This window comes from Nelumbo lutea, chromosome 6 (assembly GCF_056320005.1).
Source record: "Nelumbo lutea isolate HS-2025 chromosome 6, American lotus-T2T, whole genome shotgun sequence".
In the NCBI taxonomy this organism is placed as follows: Eukaryota; Viridiplantae; Streptophyta; class Magnoliopsida; order Proteales; family Nelumbonaceae; genus Nelumbo; species Nelumbo lutea.
In genome coordinates, this window is record NC_142689.1 from 23,874,983 (window position 1) to 23,897,050 (window position 22,068).

The 22,068-nt window shown below is 48.4% G+C and overlaps 1 pseudogene; it reads right to left on the bottom strand.

Annotated features, from left to right (window-relative positions):
* Window positions 1-18,625: 18,625 nt before the first annotated feature.
* On the bottom strand, window positions 18,626-19,527 carry LOC148847966 (short-chain dehydrogenase reductase 3b pseudogene; annotated as a pseudogene).
* Between the last annotated feature and the right edge of the window lie 2,541 nt (window positions 19,528-22,068).

Below are 22,068 nucleotides of genomic sequence, written 5' to 3' on the forward strand. Positions count from 1 at the left end.
GTCCCGGAGTTCAATTTTGCTAATACGTGGTAAGGACTGTATTGGGTTCGGATTCGAATCGGATCTCTGTCTACGTCTTCATCTGCATCTGATTATCAAACTTTGCATCGGATTTAATCCACATCTGATTCCATTTACGTCTGCACTGCACCAGCATCCAAATTCAGGATTGTGGATAGGATCAGATTAAATCGGCATCCATAAAATGACAAAATAATTTTAAAATTTATTTATATAATTATATATAATATTTATATTGCATAAGATTAATCTGCATTAAATTCAATTATTAGTTAAATACAAATTATAAATGCAGCCTTTGATGCATTTCTCTGGCCACCGGTCTTATTTTTTAATTCAAGGTGGGGCCACTACAATACATCCAAGGCCCAGGTGGGCCCAAAGCCACCACGGAAAAGCCCTCCCAAGCGGGCAAAGAATATTCCCAAAAGAGGCCACATCTGTTGCGACGTCCTTGATGAGTTGATGTGGGATCTGTGATTAATTCCAACCCAATGGTTGAAGTAAAAAAAAAAAAATCCTACCCAATGATAATGGAATTTTCATTGGCGCCCCCACATACATCCCAACCGTGTAGGGGAATATTTTCAATAACAATTAGGGGTCAACCTGTGGGGCACACTCTATTGGGCACCAATGTGAACTCATGATAATGGGCCATACATCAAATCTCTTATTCTGTGTCCAATGACTGCTGGGCACACTCTATTGGGCATCAATTCAAAATTATAAACAGCTTCACCTATAACATTCAGAGACGATATCGGATCTGCTACTCACATTGGACGCCTCAACCCACCTCACATGCACATCTTACCATGCATTAGGAACATTTTTCATACTTATAAATTATTATTCACGGGAGATATTCCCAATGCACGGTAGATGTGCATATGAGGTGCCCCTGTGTGAGGAGCAAATCTCGTTCCTAAATCTATATTCGCTCGTAAATTGGCATCAATTCTGACCTGACACCTACCCCACCTGTATGGTAGAGCTGGGAATTCTAGGGGTGGACTAACCTAAATTCAATTCTAATCCAAATCATTTTTTCCCTCGTCTTAGACTCTAGGCTTAGTTTAGAAGGGGTACAAATCAAGGTCTTTGAACCATTGTTGACTTGGTCAGCAACTTGCTGACCTGGTCGAACTATGACCAATTCAATTTGGACAATAATTTTTGGCCATTTTTTATTTTAATTGTTTTAATTATTATTTTTTTAATTGCAACTAGCCATTCATTCAGACTAGACTAGACGGTTAAACTGCTGACCTGAAAATCGATGGCCAAAAGCGTTATGGTTTCAAGTAAAAAAAATAATTAGGATAAAATAGTAATATATTCAGATATTATTAATTGTCAACAATTATTAATAATTACTGTTAATATTTTTAGAAACAATTACTTTTAATTTCTACTAACAATATTTAATATTATTAATAGTTATAATTTGTTTAATATATTTTATAAAAAATATTAAAATAATTTATCGTGGGAATGATGGTAATATAATAACACTAATTATGGTGAATTATTATTATTTTCAGATATTATTATTAATAATTACTGTTAATATTAAATAGTTTTAATAATAAATATTAATTTATATTTATTAACAGTAATTTATAGTTTACTTATTATACTGTGTAATTATCCAAAACTTAAATGGATATGTATTCGGTTAAATCCATACCCATATCGTACCCGATTCATTTAACTTAATCCACATCACTGGTTAAATGGACAGGGTATAATATGGATATATGAGTATAGTCCGAACCGTACCCAATCCATTTTAATCACCATCTTTACCCGTTTTTGTGTCTACATGTTCGCTCTATAGATTCAAATGGGACTTAAACATCACCTATATACCTGATTCAATTCAGCCAGGTATAAGTTTGGAGCCCCCCAAATTTTTTTCTCTATCGGATTTACGCTTCCTAGAGCCCCCATAGGCTAGTGAGGTACTTCAGCTCAGCAGCGGGTTGGTGGTGGACGTTGGCGTGCCTTTGACACTTCTCGCATCTTTTGACGAGCTCAAGTGCATCTGCCTTCATCGCGGGCCAGTAGTACCCCTGTCGTAGCGCTTTCTGGGTGAGAGCCATGCCCCCCAAGTGTCCGCCACACAGGCCTTCATGAGTGTCACGGAGAACGAGCTCGGCTTCTGAGGGTCACAAGCAGCGTAAGTAGGGGAGTGTGTAGGATATTCGGTACAGTCGTTCGTCTATTATGACATACTTGGCTGTCTGTTGCTCTATCCTTCTAGCCGCAATGCAATATGCAGGGAGGGTCCCATGAAGCAGTTAGCTCGCGACTGGATCGATCCAGCTCGACTCTGCTTGTGCAACATGAGCGACCTCTTCTGCCCTCGATAAGGCTGGGCCGAGGTAGGTTCTCTATATACACGGTCCTCATGATGTTGTCGCTTGTGCTGGCTAACCGGGACAAGGCATCGGTCTCAGCGTTCTCGGACCACGGGATCTGCCCGATGAAGTAAGACTGGAAATCGCGCAGAGCTTCTCTGACCTTGGCTACGTAGGTAACCATGGTTGGCTCGTGAGCTTCATATTCGGCGGTGACCTAGTTGACCACGAGCTGGGAGTCACTACAGATAATGATGTGTTGGCTTGTACTTCGTTTGCTAAAGCAAGCCCAGCTATCAATGCTTCGTACTCCGCTTCATTATTGGACACGGTGAACTCGAATCGAAGCGCATACTCTAGCTTCACCCCGCTTGGCCCGTACATAATGATACCAGCTCCGCTACCTTGTTGATTTGATGAGTCATCCGCATGGAGGATCCAAGGCTCCTCATCCCAGGTTGGCATTGCTCTAACCAGGAGAGGTGTCACGCTGGTTGAAGCTTCCTCTCTGTGCTCGAGCTCAATCGATTCAGGGACGACAGTGCTGAAGGTACATTCCGTGACAAAATCGGTTAAGCCTTGGGCCTTGATAGCTATCCGAGGCTCGTACTAGATGTCGTACTCACTGAGCTCAATGGCCCACTTCGTCAATCTACCAGAAACCTCGGGCTTGAGCAAGACTTGCCTCAGAGGTTTGTTGGTGGGGATGACGACAGTATGGGCTTGGAAGTACGGTCGAAGCTTTCGAGCTATGGTGACTGATGAAGGAAGATTTGGCCCGACCTCATAGTTATGCGACATGTGGCAAAAGTAACAGCTCGGCACAAAAGCAAGCCTAAGGCGTGAGCACCAAGGGGAGAAACCAACGATCCGAACTCCCTACTAGGGCCCGAACTCACCCTTGGCCCCAAACCAGAAAGTAATCCGAACTGGCCCGCCTTGCAACAGTTCGGGACATACTTCGCCGAACTGGCCTGCCTTGTAACAGCTCGGAATACCCCTCGCTGAACTGACCGACCCTATACATACCTCCAAACTCAAGACTTCGCCTCGCTCACCACTCCACTACATCACCTTCAGGGCACCAAAACCAAACAAACCGTACTATGCTTGACACTGAGGAAGTCCGTACTCAAGGGCGCCGCCCCTGACTGACTTGGGATCTGACGCTTGACGGCCACACTCTAAACGGCCACCTGCCACCGACTCCGGGCACTGCCATCTCCCGTTAGAGAGACGGTTAGGCAGTGGCGGTTCTGTCCCAGCAGAAAGGACGACAGCCGAATTGACAAATGCAAGGGTAATCGTACCCGACCTGACAAGGGCCTCGGAGTGAGTGCGAGAAGTGGTTATAAAAGGCCCCCTGCCCCCAACAAACAAGGTATGTGAACTTTGCGCTATCTGGTCTACACTTTGCCTTTGAGAGATTACTGACTTGAGCTTCGGAGTTATCATACCGGGTTCCCCCCGGAGTTCTCTCATCTTTCCTGTTTCAGGCTCCCCGACGCTCTAGCTCAGAGGCGAATTCGTTGACAGCTAAGACCGATCGGATTGCGCTCCATCAATTGGCGCCGTCAGTGGGAAAGCTTCTAAAAGCCTCCCTCTAAATCTCTTTTACCTACCCTTCTTTCAAAAACTCCAACATCTAAATGGCCTCCTCCAGTAGTGCTGGACGTGGAACAGAAACAGCCACTACCGGAGAACAACTTCATGTTCCGGTGGTGTGCATTGGGCAGTTCACCATCCTCCTTTCAGTGGATGGGATCCCAAGTCTGAATGTGCCACAGGCGGTGGCACCTCTGAACACTCCCTCGTTGAACATTCCCCTTCCACTCCCCATCGAAACGAACTTCGCGGAACCAACTGTTGTCCCACTAGCAGCCCGCCAAAACCAGCTAGATGACCTCATGCAATGCATGCGGGCAATGCAGGCCCAAATGCAGCAATTCTAGCAGCACCAACTCCAGCAACACCAGGTGTTGCACCACCTCTCCCAACACCATTATCACCAATAGTTCCCTTAGCTACCCTTGAACCAACCACTGCTTCCACCCCGGCACCCCGTTTCAAAGCCGGTCAAGGCCTCCCCTCAAAGTGGACGACCTCACCAAGGAGAGGCTTCCCGACCACAGAACCCCCCTAATAGTCAGGCCTCGTCCCCGGGCCGTAAGCAAAGAAAGATCACCCCCGCCTCGCAGCTCGCGGGTGGGTCAGAAACCTCGCCCACGAAATCACCCCGGCGCTCCAAGCCCGAGTTCCCACTCACGGAGAACCGCTTTAGCACCTTAGCAGCAGGCCAACATTCCGGGCCCATCGAGCTCGGCAACACGGAGGCCAGCAGCGCCAGCACCAGGCCCACTTAAAGAAGGCGCCAGCGAAGTCACCGAATTGCTACCCGTGTGCTACCCGAGCTCAGAGGCAAGGAAGGAACGAGCTCGGGCGAGGTAAAAACCGTCCCCATTCTCTCAGTTCCTTCCCCCCTTTCAGTAGAACTTTTGGCAGTCCCTTGCCTAAAGATTTCAAACTCCCTTCTCTGGACAAGTATGATGGGTCCTTTGACCCCAACGACCACGTCGACGCGTTCCAGTCGCAAGCGAGTCGTGCATGTGCGTGGCGTTCACCACCACCTTCAGAGGGGTGGTCCGCACCTGGTACCGGAACCTAGCTTCCGGGTCAATAAGGAGCTAGCCCCAGTTCATGCAGATCTTCACTGCACACTTTGTTACCAGCAAAAGGTGTCCCAGAACCGAGGAAAGTATCTTCGGGGTAATCCAAAGAGAGGGAGAACCCATCCGGAGCTACATCAAACGGTTCAATGAAGCATGTTTGCAGATCCCTCGGTTAGACCCCGCGGTACAGCTCGCCGCGGCCAAAAGAGGGGTGACGCATAAAGAGTTCAAGTGGCACATGGTGGCCAGCCAGCCAGCAACCGTGGCCAACTTCCTTAAGCTCGCGGACAAGTTTATGAGAACAGAGGAAGAGATCAACCAGAGAAACGTAGGCGGGGTTGAAAAAAGAAAAAGAGAAGGCGAGCTCTCCAACCCCAGCGACAGAAGAGGCCAGAACCGAGAGGCGAAGCCAAGTCAGCCGTCCCGAGCTCCCTTAGCAGTTCGGACGGATTACACGCCATTGAACACAAGGCGGACCGAGATCCTGATGACGATCAAGGATGCCTCTTACGTAAAGTGGCCACCTCGCTCGAAGAGCAACCCCAACGAGAGGAACAAAAATTTATATTGTAGTTTTCATAAAGATCACGGTCATAGCATCGAGCAATGTAATAATCTCCGCGATGAGATAGAAGGACTCATCCGTTGCGGGTACTTAAGAAATTTTGTACATTATGAAAATAGTAATAAAGCAGGCCGACAAGGGGAACACGGGAAGGATGTCCCCGAACCGAGCAACAGGCCGGCTGAAGCCTTGCAGCGACCTCCCCCAGAAGAAAGGCCAGCCCGGGGAACCATCCACGTGATAGTTGGCGGTTCGGTGGTGGCAGGATGCACTTCGACGGCAGCAAGGACGTCAGTTCGCGAAGCAGCTCGAGAGGAGCAGAACCCTCCCAAGAGACTGAGGAAGGAAGAACCAATCTTTTTTACAGAAGACGATGCGCGAGGTGTTCACTACCCCCACAACAACGCGCTCGTCATAAAGCTAAGGATCAACGACTTCGAAGTTCGGCGCGTACTGGTAGACTCAGACAGTTTGGCAGACATCCTATTCAAATCGGAGTTCGACCAATTGCAGTTGCAGAAAAGCAAATTGAAACCCACGCACACTCCTCTGGTGGGTTTCAGTGGAGAGGAAGTCAGGCGGGAAGATAACAGTACCTGTGGAAGTCGGCACATGGCCATGCGCGGTAAGACTCAACCACGATTTTTTAGTGGTCGCGACCCCCTCCCCATACAACGCCATAATAGGGCGACCAATTACGCATATTTTGCGTGTTGTAGTCTCCACCTATTATCTGGCAATGAAGTTCCCAACGGACTTCGGTGTGGGGGTAGCGCGGGGCGATCAACTTGAGTCCCGCAAATGCTATGTCGCCGCCCTAAAGGGAAAAACCAAGGTAGCCGACAACCTCGAACTGGAGCAGCCTGCAGAGCAGGGCAAGGAACGAGCTTCGCCCACTGAGGAAATAGTCGCAGTCCCAACCTCGGCTACAGATCCGGTGCGAACACTCCAGATCGGTGCCTCCGTCAAGGTGCCTTTGCGAATTGAACTGTCAGACCCATTAGACAGAAGAAATGCAACTTAGCCCTGGAGCGCTGAAGGGCGATCGACGAAGAAGTCGAAAAGCTCATCGCAGTGGACTTCATAAGGGAAGTTCATTACCCGAGCTGGGTAGCCAACCCAGTGCTTGTGAAAAAAGCCAACGGCAAGTGGCGCATGTGCGTCGACTACACCGATCTGAACCGAGCTTGCCCAAAAGACTGCTTCCCCCTGCCCCAAATTGACCGCCTAGTGGACGCGACCTCGGGACATGAGCTGCTAAGCTTCCTGGACACCTACTCAGGCTACAACCACATCAAGATGGACCAGTCCGACCAAGAAAAAACCAGCTTCATTACCGAGTTCGGCCTGTACTGTTACAAGGTCATGCCCTTCGGGCTAAAGAATGCTGGTGCGACCTTTCAAAGACTTGTAAATCAACTTTTTCGGCCTTTAATTGGCATGAAAATCGAATGTTATGTAGACGACATGGTTGTCAAAACATAGTTTTTGCAAGAATTAATAAAAAACTTGGATTCTGTCTTTCAAATTCTGCGTCAATATAACATGAGAGTAAACCCAAACAAGTGTGTCTTCGGTGTCACCTCGGGTAAGTTTCTAGGGTACATTGTCAACCGGCGCGGTATTGAGGCCAACCCTGACAAAATAAAGGCCATCCTTGATATGAGACCACATCGGAAAGTAAAAGAAGTTCAAAGGCTAAACGGCCGCATAGCCGCTCTTAGCCGCTTCATGTCCAAGTCGGCAGACTACTGCCTGCCTTTCTTTAAGGCAATCAAAGGCAAAGGGTTCGAATGAACCCGAGATTGCCAGCTCACGTTCGATGAGCTAAAGACTTACCTCGCCACCGTACCAACCTTAGCTATACCCGAGGAGGGCGAGGTCTTAGAACTGTACCTCTTGGCCAGCGACGAGGTGGTCAGTTCGGTATTAGTAAAACAAGTAGACCGGGTCCAACGGCCTGTCTATTATGTTAGTAAAATCCTGCAGGGAGCAGAGACGAGGTACCCGCAAATAGAGAAGATAGCCTACGTACTGGTGATATCAGCTCGGAAACTCCGCCCGTACTTCCAAGCTCGTACAGTCATCGTCTTAACCGACAAACCCCTAAGGCAAGTCTTGCTAAAGCCCGAGGCCTCCGGTAGGCTGACGAAGTGGGCCATCGAACTCAGCGAGTACGATCTCCAATACAAACCACGGACCGCAATTAAAGCCCAAGCTTTGGCAGATTTTATCGTCGAGTGCACTTTCAGCCACGAAGCCTAACAGGTTGAGTCCGATGTCCCCAGTTTGGGCGAACCCGGAACTCCCGAGCCAATAGAGTCTAAACCCCGTGAAGTAGCAGCAAGGCAGCGGGGCTGGATCCTTCACGTAGATGGTTCCGAGCTAAGGAACCCTAGATCCTTCACGTAGATGGTTCCTCGAACCAGCAAGACAGCGGGGCTGGAATAGTCTTATGCGGACCGGACGGCAGAAAATTGGAATACGCACTACGCTTTGAGTTCGCGGCATCTAACACCGAGGCAGAGTACGAAGTACTGATAGCCGGGCTGAACTTAGCGCAAAAGGTAAGAGCAAAGCACTTGGTCATCTGCAGCGTTTCCCAGCTCGTGGTCAACCAAGTCACGGGCGAGTATGAAGCACGCGAGTTCTCTATGATCGCATACTTGGTGAAAGTAAAAGAGGCCCTGCTCAACTTCCAGTCACACTTCATCAGGCAAATCCCGAGGTCATAGAACACTGAGGCCGATTCTCTATCCCGGCTAGCCAGCATAAGTCACAACAACAACATGAGAACCATGTACATAGAGAATTTACCTCGGCCTAGTATTCTCGGGGGGCAGAGGAGGTCACTCCCGTCCTCGAAGCAGAACCGAGCTGGATCGACCCACTCGCGAGCTTCTTGATAGACGGAATCCTCCCTACAGAACGCAATGCAGCCAAGAGGGTGCAGCGCCAAGCAGCCAAATACATCATAATTGATGAACGGTTCTACCGACGGTCCTACATGCTCCCCTACTTGCGTTGCCTGCGACCTGTCGAAGTCGAGTTCGTACTTCGCGACACTCATGAAGGCCTATGTGGCGGGCACTTGGGTGGCAGAGCACTCGCACAAAAAGCACTTCGACAAGGATACTACTAGCCAATGATGAAGGCAGAATTCAGCTCTCCTTGGCCATCTTCTATGCGGCGGGCACCTGCCTCTCCTTCAGAATCTGGCTCGCCATCGGCAGCATTGGCCATCTTCTATACGCAAAGTGGATATGGCACTAACATCGAGGTCGGGGTACGTGTTCCGGATCATCCACTGGCTTAGCTTGAACCCCCTTCTGTAAGAACCCACCATCAGATCGTCAAAATGCGGAGAGGCAATATAGTCTTCAACGACCTTCTTCTTGGCGTCTTCAATGCCTTGGGAAAAAATCTGCGTTTTCTCCCTGATGTCCTCCTGAAGATATTCGGCTTGATGTTGCAAGTCCAACCTCAAGTCCGCCATGTGTTTGACGATTACCCCCATGGCCTCGGCATCATGCTGAGACATCGCCTACCTGGCCATTGCGACACGAGCAGATTCTTCGGCAGCATAAGCGACCACCTCAGCAACTCGGGTATTCGCCTCGGCGGCACGAAAAGCCTCTTTAGCAGCATGGGCGGCTGCCTCAGCAGCTCGCACCTGTCGCGAGCTCCTCTCCACTTGGGCTGCTAAGGCATGAATTGAAGAATTAACCTACCAAAAGAAACAAGTGAGCAACAACAGCAAAAGCGATAGAAAATGAAGGTAGACGAAATTTGACTTACCACCATAGCGTGTGTTACAGCGCGGCAGGTGACCTGATTCAAAGGAAGATCAGTCCACGCCGCGATCTCCTCAGGGAAAGTAGCCTCCCTACTCTTCGGAAGAGCGTAGTTTGGCGTCAATACGCTCCTGAACTCCCCTTGAGCTCCCGAGCCCGAGGGCCCAGCTTGCGTATGAGCGGACCCAGAGTAAGCAGGAGCACTGGAGTATGCAGGAGCACCCGTATGAATGGTCTCAGGGTAAGGCGCCCCGGTAGTTTCATGCATCGGCGGAGTCACCTCGGGCTCCCTGGGCAGATCCTCCGGCGTATGGCCTGGAACTTGAGGCTCCTCATCCGGGGGCAGCTCGGTACAAGTTCGCTTGGCGACCCACTTCTTCCTCTTCATGCCCTGGAATAGGCGCCCCCCACGAGTTCTCTCTACATCCATCACAACTGTAGAAACGAGTTCGACATCAGAAAAAATGAAGGAACAAAGAGCAAGAAACCGCAGAACTAGAAACCTACTCGAACTCAGGCCGGTCGCAATAAGCTTGGCCTTCGTCAAGTACTCATGGCACTTTAAACCTTGTCGTGCCCATTGCCGGAGGCCCTTCACCGTCTCTTTGTCGAGAGTGACACCAGAATCCGGAGCGACCTCACCCCACCCAGTCTGAAAGGGCCATCCTTGCGCACTTCGCACGCCGAAGTAGTTCCGCTTCCACGGCAAAACCTTATTAGGAAGATCGTGCAGAAGCTTAAAGCTCGAGCGAGGAGAAAGGTAATACGCCCATCTTCCCCCAGGAAGAGAACCCGCTTGTCTCTTGAGCATCAAGATGGAGGAGAATATCTCCAAGTCTAAAGGGAAATTCTGATCGCAAAAAAGGGAGACTGTCCCCACTAGGTTCCGAATAGAGTTCAGGTGAAGCTGGCCAATGGTAACACCAAAGTGGTTTATGACTTCGACTAAAAGGGGGTGGAAAGGTAGTCGCATCCCCGCGGCGAGCTGCTCTCGAAAAATCACAATCTCGTAAGGACCGTGTTCCCAAGGAAAACTACCCGAGGGAATGAAATATGTATACCCCCCAGGCAGATTGTAAGACATGAGTATAGATTGGAGCCCCTTGGGCATCATGGTCGAGGGACCAAACCTGTCTAGCATCCGACCTCGGCGAGAGGTAGATGCCAAACTGCCCGAAGCGGCTCGGCCTACGGGTTCATAGTCATCCTCAAGTTCCACCTCGGGATCACTAAGGCAGTCGGGGGATACAGCTCGGTTTGTAGAACCTGCATCAGTCCTACTTGATGAGTCGTTTGAGCTATCAAAGCTAGACATCGAGAAAAAGAGGTGGATTCAGGAAGGTACTCATCGAAAAGTCTTGAAGGCTCCGGAGACGGGAACAAGCCAAAAAAACGTGGAAGGCTAAGTAACCAGCCTAGACGCGAGCTGAAAAACCTGGATGCGAGCTTAAAAGTTGGACGCAAGCTCAAGAGGCAAACCGTAGAAGTGACAAATCGACTGGGGTCCCCCACTTTTTATAGATACAGTAACCAAGAACCGACCGTGCAGATCAAAGATGATCCGATGACCCACATTCGCGTTGACCGCACGTCCCCTGAGGTCGAGACGTGATTGGCGCACGTCTTTACGAAAAGAACGAAACATCAACGCACGTCTTTTTGAAACCGACGTTGCGCCGGTGCACGTCTTTCTGAAACTGACTGCGCCGCATGTCTCCCTGCAACTGACAAAACCGCCAGTGCACGTCCCTTCAAAATGACAGTGGCGTGCTTTTTTCAAATTTAAATGACCCGCTGTCACGTCCTAGCGGCGCGACTTTTTGAAATTTAAATGCCTGCGGTCACGACCGTCAACATTTATGAACAGTAGGCACATTTCCTGCCTTCTCGGAACCGAAGAACCCTAGCAAAAGCAACTCACGCAGTCAAGATTCGAAGAACGGGACAAATCCACCTACCACCTCGCAAAACTCCCCGCACCAGGGCAAGACCCTTGGCGCGAGGAGTGGGGGGGCAATTGATGAAGGAAGATTTGGCCCGACCTCACAGTTATGCGACACGTGGCAAAAGCAACAGCTCGGCACAAAAACAAGCCTAAGGCGCGAGCACCAAGGGGAGAAACCAGCGGTCCGAACTCCCTACTAGGGGCCCGAACTCACCCTTGGCCCCAAACCAGAAAGTAATCCGAGCTGGCCCGCCTTGCAACAGTTCGGGACATACTTCGCCGAACTGGCCTGCCTTGTAACAGCTCGGGATACCCCTCGCCGAACTGACCGGCCCTATACATACCTCCGAACTCAAGACTCTGCCTCGCTCACCACTCCACTACAACACCTTCAGGGCACCAAAACCAAACAAACCGTACTATGCCTGACACTGAGGAAGTCTGTACTCGAGGGCGCCGCCCCTAACTGACTTGGGATCTGACGCTTGACGGCCGCACTCTAAACGACTACCTGCCACTACCTCCGGGCACCGCCATCTCCCGTTAAAGAGACAGTTAGGCAGTGGCGATTCTGTCCCAACAGAAAACTTGGCTATGAAGGCCATTTTTTCTTCATTGGTAGGGTCCATCTTGATCTGGTTGTAGCCTGAGTATGCGTCTAGAAAACTCAGCAACTCGTACCCTGAGTTTGCGTCCACTAGACGATCGATCTTGGGAAGTGGGAAATAATCCTTTGGGCAAGCTCGATTTAGGTCAGTATAGTCGGCGCACATGCGCCATTTACCGTTGGCCTTTTTTACCAAAACGGGGTTAGCCACCCAGCTCGGGTAATGGACATCCCTGATGAAATCGGCTACAAGAAGCTTCTCAACTTCCTCGTCGACTACTCTCCAACGCTCTGGGGCTAACTTCTTTTGGAGGAGCATAGTATGTCGCTTCGGACTACCTCGAGTGTTTATCTCTGACAACAACAAGCAATTCAAGGATATCAAGTTTCAGAACTAGTGCAATGAGATGGGGATACAGTAGAATTTCACCTCGATGGCACACCCTCAAGCAAATGTTCAAGCAGAAGTCATGAACAGGGTCATCCTTCGTAGACTGAAAGCACACTTAGCTCGAGCTAAAGGACTATGGGTAGATGAGCTGCCCAATGTACTATGGACTTATCGAATCACTGTGAAGACCGCCACAGGTGAAACCCCCTTCAACCTCACCTACGACACGGAGGCAGTAATCCCATCTAAGATCGAGGTGCCTACGCTATGCCTGGAGGCATACGACGAAGAGACAAATGATAACGAGCTATGCACCAACCTCGATCTAGTAGAAGAGGTACGGGACCTCGCGTACATCCGGACTGCGGCCTACCAGCAGACAGTGGCTTGGCACTATAACGCCCGGGTCAAGAAGCGGAACTTCCGCGTTGGAGACATGGTTCTCTGCAAAGTCATGGTGCCTGAGCCCGGTGTTGGTAAGCTCAGACCAAATTGGGAAGGCCCTAACTAGTAAAGCGGGTGCTTGGGGAAGGTACGTAAAAGCTCGAAACCTTAGAAGGAAAACAGGTACCTCGAGCATGGAACATCGGCAATCTAAGATGATATTATCTGTGATCATCTAACTGGAGAGTGGAAAACAGGTACCTCGAGCATGGAAAACAGGTACTATGAGTCACTCCTAGAGCCTAAGGGCCAAAATACCAAACTAGCGAAGACCTCCTCACCATATAAGTCCCAGTCGCCTCTTCGGCATGGGCAAGATTAAGGAGGGTGGATTGCAAGTCACTCCTAGGAGTCTAAGGACTAAAAGTGCCAAGCTGATAAAAGACATCGGCATTATATAAGCCCCAGTCGCCTCCTCGGCATGGGTGTATAAATCCCAATCGCCTCTTTGACTTGGGTGATGAAGTCCCAGTCGCCTACTTGGCATGGGCACATAAGACCCAATTGCCTCTTCGGCATGGGCATATAAGTCCTAGTCGCCTCCTCGGCATGGGTGTATAAATCCCAATCGTCTCTTCGACTTGGGTAATGAAGTCCCAATCGCCTACTTAGCATGGGCACATAAGACCCAATCGCCTCTTCGACATGGGCATATAAGTCCTAGTCGCCTCTTCGGCATAGGAAAAGTTCTTCTAATGCCTAAAGTGCAGACAACTCGAGTGTGGGCCCTACGATGTTCAATCCACTTCGGCATATATCAACAGGTTGGGCCCATTAGGGACAACCGACACTTAACGAATAGCTCGTGCGCGGATAGTCCAGGGTAACAAACACTTAGATAACCTTTTGCTTTGGTTACCCTTACTTGTTGTCCAATTCAGCAGCTCGACAATTCGGGTAACCTATATATTAGTTGCATAGACCGGGGCTCACTCATAGTTAGAATTATTTTGCACACAGGTTACTTAGAAACATTGTATTTCATTGATGAAAGAGAAGGCAAGTACAGAAATTTTGTCATAACCCAAGCTCAGTGGCTTCGAGGTGTACATCCATGATTCAAAAAAGGAAGAGAAAAAGAAGAAGAAGCTATCACGCAGGAGGACTGCCAACCATATCCGAGGGGTCCACCATTTTGACCTCCTCATCGCTCTCCTCCCCTAACAAGTCGGGCTCCTTGTTCGCCGCCTTGGCCACTCTGGGGGCTAAGCTCGACATCGTGATGGCACCGAGGTTGAGATCGGGGAACTTTTGTCGGACCATATACCTATACAGCTTGAACCTGGAGCGATAGGAGCTTCATCCATATTCAACTTGGAGAGCATGAAACTCCAAGGACTCCTTGAAGCACTCAATGTCCTGGTTCCTTTCTTCTGTTTGCGCCTCCTGGATGGCGGTCTCGAAGATCTAGGTACACTCTTGGACCATCGCCTCGAGGTTTTCGACTTCTTGTTGAAGCCATGCATTCTCCTCGATCATTGTTGAGATCAACTCCTTTTGCTTTGCGTTCTCCTCGGTCAGCGTGGAGGTCTGCCCCTCCTGGACCAAGATCAGTTGCTTCTAGCACTCGACTCCCTTTTTAGCCTGAAGTGCCTCGCCCCGAGCTAGGTCCATCTCATGATGGAGCTTCCATACCTCCACCTTGGCGTCCCGAGCCTCCTTTGAGCGGATCGCAGACTGGCAGGCCATTGCGTGAAGGGCATAATTGACCTATCAAAAGAAAATCGAGGTAAGTAAAAAAAAAAAGAGCGAAACTGAAGGTAGAATACTTACCACCATGTAGTGGCTGGAAGCTAATCCCAAGAGTCGGGCCAAAGACATATCAGGCCATCGCGCGACCTCGTCTGGAAAGATGACGTCCCGGCTCTTGCACATCGCGAGCACGTGAGTCATGATGCTTTCTCTCTCGCTCACGGGGGCGCTCTCTGGCTCGACGACTGGCCCCTCTGACGCAGACGTGTCCTCTAGTTCCTGAGGATGAGTATCCTCCTCGCGACCCTCGTCCACGACCACTTCTGGCCACGCTGGTCGGGCCTCCTCCCTAGGGGGCTCAATGGAGATCGGCTCCACGACCAGGGCCTCAGTTGGTCCAGAGTTTGAAGGCCCAACTTCCCGGCGAAGTCTCTTTGCGGCCTTCCGCTTCTTTCCCTTCTGGGAGCTTCTCAGAAGGCTCTCCATGTTGACCTCTGGCATTGTAACTGCAAAAATTGGGACTGTTAGTCAAGAACTTAAAGGGCATTTTAAATAAATATCCGAAAGCAAACCTACTGGGAGGGCTCAAACCAGCTCGCACAAGCGCGTCGTCGGCCAAGAAGTTTTTCATCTTGAGGCCGAGGTCTCTCCACGAGTTGATCACCGCCCTGATCTTTGCGTCCAAGCTCACCATGGGGTCTTGAGTAGCCACCCTTCCGAGTTACGGGCGATAAAATATCGCCTTTTCCAAGTCGGAACCTTGTTCGGGTAGCCGAGCATAATTTTGAATCCGGGCCTGGGAGAGATGTAATAGCTCTGTCTGACGTCCCCACGCAAACAAGCTGAGTTTCGCTTGATCTCACAGATCGAGCTAAAGATATCTAGGGTCAAGGGTTGGCCGTAGGCATGGAACAGGGAAATGGTGCCAACAATGTTCCTAATAGAATTTGAATGAAGGTAGTTAATGGTAATATTGTAAAACCTAACTATTTCTACTAGGAAAGGGTGAAGTGGGAAGCGCAGCCCTGCCACAAGCTGCTCCTCAAAAATAGCAAGCTCATTGTGATCATGAACCCAAGGGTATTGACCTAAATGTAGGCTAAAGACCAAGCTATCAGGGAGATGATAGTGGGACACTAAGTACAACAATCTGTCCGAAGACAGTGTGGAAGGACCGAAGTCATCAGGATCCCGACCTCAGGAAGAAGATGGGGCCCCCGATCTGGAGGACAGACCCTCTTCTTGAGCTTTGGTCTCCCCAAGCCGAAATGGCTCGACTTCAGGGTTAGAGGTTCCCTCTAAAGGCCGGAGAGGGGAGGCACCTTGCTGCGAGCTGACTTCCCCGGAAGGAATAACAGCACCCTCCACCTCGCTAGCACTATCTAAGAGCCTATCTACACTAGGACTCAACATGATTGAAAAGCATGAAAAAACTAAGGAACAAGGACTCACCGAAAAGGAAAGATGAAGTGGAAAACAGAAAGAAGACCGAGTTGGAAGACTCTGACGTGACCTCGGGAGAGCTCAATCACAGAATTTGTGGCAAGAAAAATGAATCGCAGACCCCCTATTTATAGCTGCTATGTTCGAGAACTAACGGTCGAGATTGAAGCAATCCAACGGCTCCTAGGAAAATCGGTTGCGCGACCCCCGAGGATAAAATCGGTTTAGCGTGTTTTTTGACGTCCGCAGAGTTTATAAATTGTGTGACATCCGCACGTAAGCCAGACGCAACCTACGTTTTCTTGGTTGAGCTGGGTGGCTGAACAAGTCCGACCCGTGATTCATCTGGTTAGCTGCCCGAACCTCGGACCAAATTCACTTGGCTCGTCGTGAACTCCCTGCACTAGGTCAGGACCCCTAGCTCGAGGAGTGGGGGGCAATTGATGTAGGGTGATTTGACCCGACCTAGTAATAGGGGGACACGTGGACACGACCAAACTGACAGGATGACAACTCACTTCGATGCATCAAGTCTGCAATGGACCAAGCTCGGATAACTGAACCACCTCGGGGCAAGTCCACCTCGGAACACGATCGCATCAGGACCACCTCGGTTCCAGGGCACTTCGGCATTCGTATCAGGTCGGATCCAAAGGGCACTAGCTTGGGTAATATTGACCGACCTCTGCATAACAACCCCGAAGATCTTGCCACCAGATTCCACACTTTACGGGATCACGCCTCGTATCCCCATCCTATTCGAGCAGTAGTGATAAGCCTTATCGGCTAGCAGCGTTATCTCCTGTTAATACGGAAACGGGCCTTATCATGGCAAGAATCCCGGAACCACTCTGAAAAACCCGCGAGGACTCCAGTATATAAAGACCCCAACTCTCCAGGGGCGAAGGTATGCGTAATCTCTGCCCTCTAGCTCTCTTGCCTTCTTAAGCTCTCATAAACTCACAACTAGATACTGACTTAAGCATCGGAGTGACCTCACCTGGCAAGTCATTCCGGGTTCTCTGATTCTCTTTGTGCAGATTAGCCAAATCCGTCGTCTACTGAAAGCCAAGTTATCACCAACTAAGAGCAGTCGGTCGGATTCAAGTACATTTAATTAGGTAAATCATTTAACAAGATGTGAACGAGGCTTTAGGTCCCCAAGCTTTCATTTATTTAAGAGACAAATGACGGTTGAAAGAAATAGAACATGTACCATTGTTGGTTCTAAACAATTCTAAAAACTGACTCCATTCTACCTAATTCTTCTATAATGGATCTGGGAGCCCAAGTATTGGTTTGGGGGTGGGGGCAAAGAGAAAGAGTATGTTCTCTAAGCTGGTTAGAACCAATAATGACAGACACTCTACATCTTTCTTTCGTCTCTCCTTTTTCTTTAACAAATAAAAATAAATAAAAAGATAGGGAAAAACTAAAACTTGGATTTTATTTTAGAGAGATGTAATAAAAGAGAGGGAGTCTTATAAAAATTCAAAACTAAAACAATGCTAAGGCATGAGCAGAGTGTTGGAATTTGAAAGTATATGTTAATTTTCCATTCCTAATCAAAATTCAAGGAGCTAAGTGTCATACCCTAGAGTACAAAATAGTTCTTTATATTTTACTAAAAAACGAGAGAGAAATACAATATGATGGGTATGATAAAGGAGAAAAAGAAATAAAATATAAAGAATTAGAATAAATGTTCTCTATTAATTCAATGAATCATCACAACTCGTCCTTAATCAAGTAGATCTATAGCAAACCTTTGATCACAACAGAAACAAATTAATAACAAGAGAACAGTGGTGATCATGCCTACTAGTATACATCCTGGATTTGGTTCGAGGTTGCTTGTAGGTCAGCCAATGTATCTGTTCGCAACAATGACGATTCTAATAGAAGAGGAGAGGGGCTGAGAGAATACATCTGCTAAGAACGTTATCACACAACTCTCTTCTGACCCAATGAAACATAACATTACGTCAAATGCTTTTTACTTTCCATCGACGGCATTCCAGTGTTTGATTTGGGGAGTGCTGCCACGATAGTCGCAATAGATTTGGGTTAAAAATGTTAATTGTCATAGTGAATTCACGGAGATTGGATTAATGGGTTACATGTATTTTATGACTAGTATGGGACATTATCATTGATTCCATAATCTGCTACATGACCATCATATTCATCTAGTCCATATACACCTAAAAGGGTTTTAAAACAAATGAGAGGAATGTAAGCAATTGCCATTGATTTGCCACAAACCCCACATCTAACTAACATGGTGTTTGGTTCGAGTCTGGATCTCCTGTCCACACAAACTCTGCCCATGTTTATCCCACTCACACATGGAGAACATCTCATCCTCTGCATAGTATTATGCAGGGGGAGATGTTCCCAATCAAGGTTTTTAAGAACGAACTGAAAACAGAATTGGTCAGGGGATAGGTTTTTGGTTAAACGGTTTAACCATTTGGGTCGAACAGTTCGACCCGTGATATCATAAATAAATTAAAAATAAAAAATATATTTATAAATAATAAAATAGCATAAAATTAAATAAAATACAGAAAATAAAACTATATAAATAAAAATAATACAGTACAAAACACAGAAAATATAAAAACAGAATACAGAAAATTTCTAAAAATAAAGAAAAAAACACAAAAAAAAAAATACAGAAAAACTTCAACAATAAGTGGAGTAGCTATGACTAACGACTGTGAATCCTCCTTCTACAGCCAAGTTATGCCCACTGGCATAAACTGATTCGTCTGAAGCAAGAAATAGAGCAGCCTCTGCTATATGGGCGGGCTTTAACATAGTGCCTTTCAAGTTGGCTGCAGCACAAGTGACAACTTCCATGCTATCTGGGTCCAGATTGTAGGCATTGCAGGCCAATGCGACTCCGAAAGGGGAGATGCAGTTGACCCTGACGCCATGAACCCCCAACTCACTACAGGCTGACCAGACCAGCCCCACCATTGCGTGCTTAGAAGTGGTGTATGCATGAGGAACAGAGCCACCCAAGGCCACTGCCACACTTGTAGTGCAGATGATTGAGTCACGTATCTTTCTCTCCACCACAGCCCGACCTGCGTGCTTAATCGTCGATGCCACCCTCGCACATTGGTGAGCATGGTGTTGTCGAACTCTTCCATGTCCATCCTTAGAATGCTGCTCAGAGGACCCAAGGTCCCTGCTGACTGTCACAGGTGATTGCTGCTACAAGTGCTGCTGCAACCGTTACTGCCGCTAGAAACCCCTGCCCACCGCTGCAAACTCGTCAGCCACCCAACCTGTTATTGCCGCAACTGTTACTGCTGGAGTAAATGAAGCTTACCACTGTCGCGGGTTGCTGTCGGACACCGTAGGTCGTGGCCGCCGCAGGTGGTTGGTTGGGTGTGAGGACTGAGAGGAAGGAAGGGTTAGAACGAAAATGGGAGTTCTAATATTGGTCAAACGGTTTAGTGGTCCGACTGCCCTGGTCAGCGGTTTTTTGACTTTTTCAACGGATTTTAATGCCTTATCGGTTTATAGTATAACTGAACCTTAAGGGCCTGACCAATTACCACTTTTTCCAATCCCATCATCTGGTCCAATCCAATTTTGAAAAACCATATTCATAATTTACAAGAATAATGTGTGTTATCATATACAAGAGATCCGGAGTCGTTTGGTTCTACCTTATACGCAAGCTTGTATTGGGGTATATAAACTAATAAACACAAGTTCATAATTTACATCCATGTATTTAATGCCAATATCTAAAGATGCAACGAAGAGAATTGGTTTGACTACCTATATCGGAATTGTGTACAGTAATTTAGGGATCTTTAATAATTTGTAGGATTGTCAATGTACTCGATCAATTAAATTGAATCAATCATATTTGTTTTGACCCAATTATTAGTTAATAATCTATTACAATATACTAAAATAAGGATGGTTATTAGTTAATAATCCATTACAATAGATGGTCATGTACAACGGCCTCTTCTTACTCTATTACAATATATTCAAATAAGGATGATCATGTCGAATGGCCTCTCATTATTTTATTACCGCAATCCTGTAATTCTAATTCTAGAGGAGTAGAGGAGGTTCACTATTTACTTTCAAAACTAGGAAGTTGCCACCATGAAAATCTTCTCTGTTTTGTCACAAAAAAAGAAAGAAAGAAAGGAAAATATCATGACAGAATATGAAAGAAAGTTCATCACGTTTCACAATCATGATAAAATAGGAAACAAGGGACAACTATATATATTCTCTATATTTTCTGATGGAGCACAACTCGACCGGTCTTAACTATCACGAATTCGTCTCTGAGCTGGAGCGTCGGGGAGCCTGAAACGAGAAAAATGAGAGAACTCCGGGGGGAACCCGGTGTAATAGTTCCGAAGCTCAAGTCAGTAATCTCTCAAAGGCAAAGTGTAGACCAGATAGCGCAAAGTTCACATACCTTGTTTGCTGGGGGCAGGGGGCTTTTATAATCACTTCGCGCACTCGCTCTGAGTCCCTTGTCAGGTCGGGTATGATTACCCTTGCGTCTGTCAACTCGGGCGTCGTCCTTTCTGCTGGGACAGAACTATCACTGCCTAACCATCTCTCTAACTGGAGATGGCAGTGTTAGGAGGCGGTGGCAGGTGGCCGTTTAGAGTGCGGCCGTCAAGCGTTAGATCCCAAGTCAGTTAGGTGCGGTGCCTTCGGGTATGGACTTCCTCGGTGTCAGGCATAGTGCGGTTTACTTGGTTTTGGTGCCCTGATGGCGATGTGGAGTGGTGAGCGAGGCGAAGTCTTGAGTTCGGAGGTATGTATAGGGCAGGTCAGCTCGGTGAGGTGTATCCCGAGCTGTTACAAGGAAGGCCAGTTCGGCGAGGGGTATCCCAAACTGTTACAAGGCAGGCCAGTTCGGCGAAGTATGTCCCGAACTGTTACAAGGTAGGCCAGTTCGGCGAAGTATGTCCCGAACTGTTATATGCAGGCCAGTTCGGATTACTTTTCTGGTTTGGGACCAAGGGTGAGTTCGGGCCCCTAGTAGGGAGTTTTGACCGCTCGCGCCTTAGGCTTGCTTTTGTGCCGAGTTGTTGCCTTTGCCACGTGTCGCATAACTGTGAGGTCGGGCCAAATCATCCTTCATCAATTGCCCCCCACTCCTCGCGCCAAGGGTCTTGCCTTGGTGCGGGGAGTTTTGTGAGGTGGTAGGTGGATTTGTCCCGTTCTTCGAATCTTTACTGCGCGAGTTGTTTTTGCCAGGGTTCTTCGGTTTTCTGGAGTGTCCGAGAAGGCGGGAGACGTGCCTACTGCTCATAAATGTTGACGGACGAGGCAACACACGTTTATTTTAAATTTCAAAAATTTGCGCCGCTGGGACGAGACAGCGGGTCATTCAATTTTGAAAAAAGCGCGCCATTGCCGTTCTGAAGGGGCATGCGCTGGTGGTTGTTAGTTGCAGGGAGACGTGCGGCACGTTTGTCAATTTCAGAAAGACGTGCGCCGATGCGGCGTCGGTTTCAAAAAGACATGCGCTGACGTTTCGCTCTTTTCGGAAAGACGTGCGCCAATCACGTCTCGATCTCAGGGGACGTGCGGTCAGCGCGAATGCGGGCCGTCGGATCGTCTTTGATCTGCACTGCCGATTCTTGGTTATTGTAGCTATAAATAGTGGGGGACCCCAGTCGATTTATCACTTCTGCGGTTTGCCTCTTGAGCTCGCGTCCAACTTTTCAGCTCGCGCCCAAGTTTTTTCAGCTCGCGTCTAGGCTGGTTACTTAGCCTTCAAGGCTTTTGGCTTGTTCCCGTCTCTAGAGCCTTCAAAACTTTCTTCCGGTGAGTACCTTTCTGAATCCACCTCTTTTCCTCGATGTCTAGCTTTGATAGCTCAGACGACTCTTCAAGTATGACTGACGTAGGTTCTACAAACCGAGCCGTATCCCCCGACTGCCTTAGTGATCCTGAGGTGGAACTCGAGGATGACTATGAACCCGTAGGCCGCGCCGCTTCGGGCTGTTTGGCGTCTACCTCTTGTCGAGGTCGGATGCTAGACAGGTTTGGTCCCTCGACCATGACGCCCGAGAGGCTTCAATCTATACTTATGTCTTACAATCTGCCTGAGGGGTATACGTATT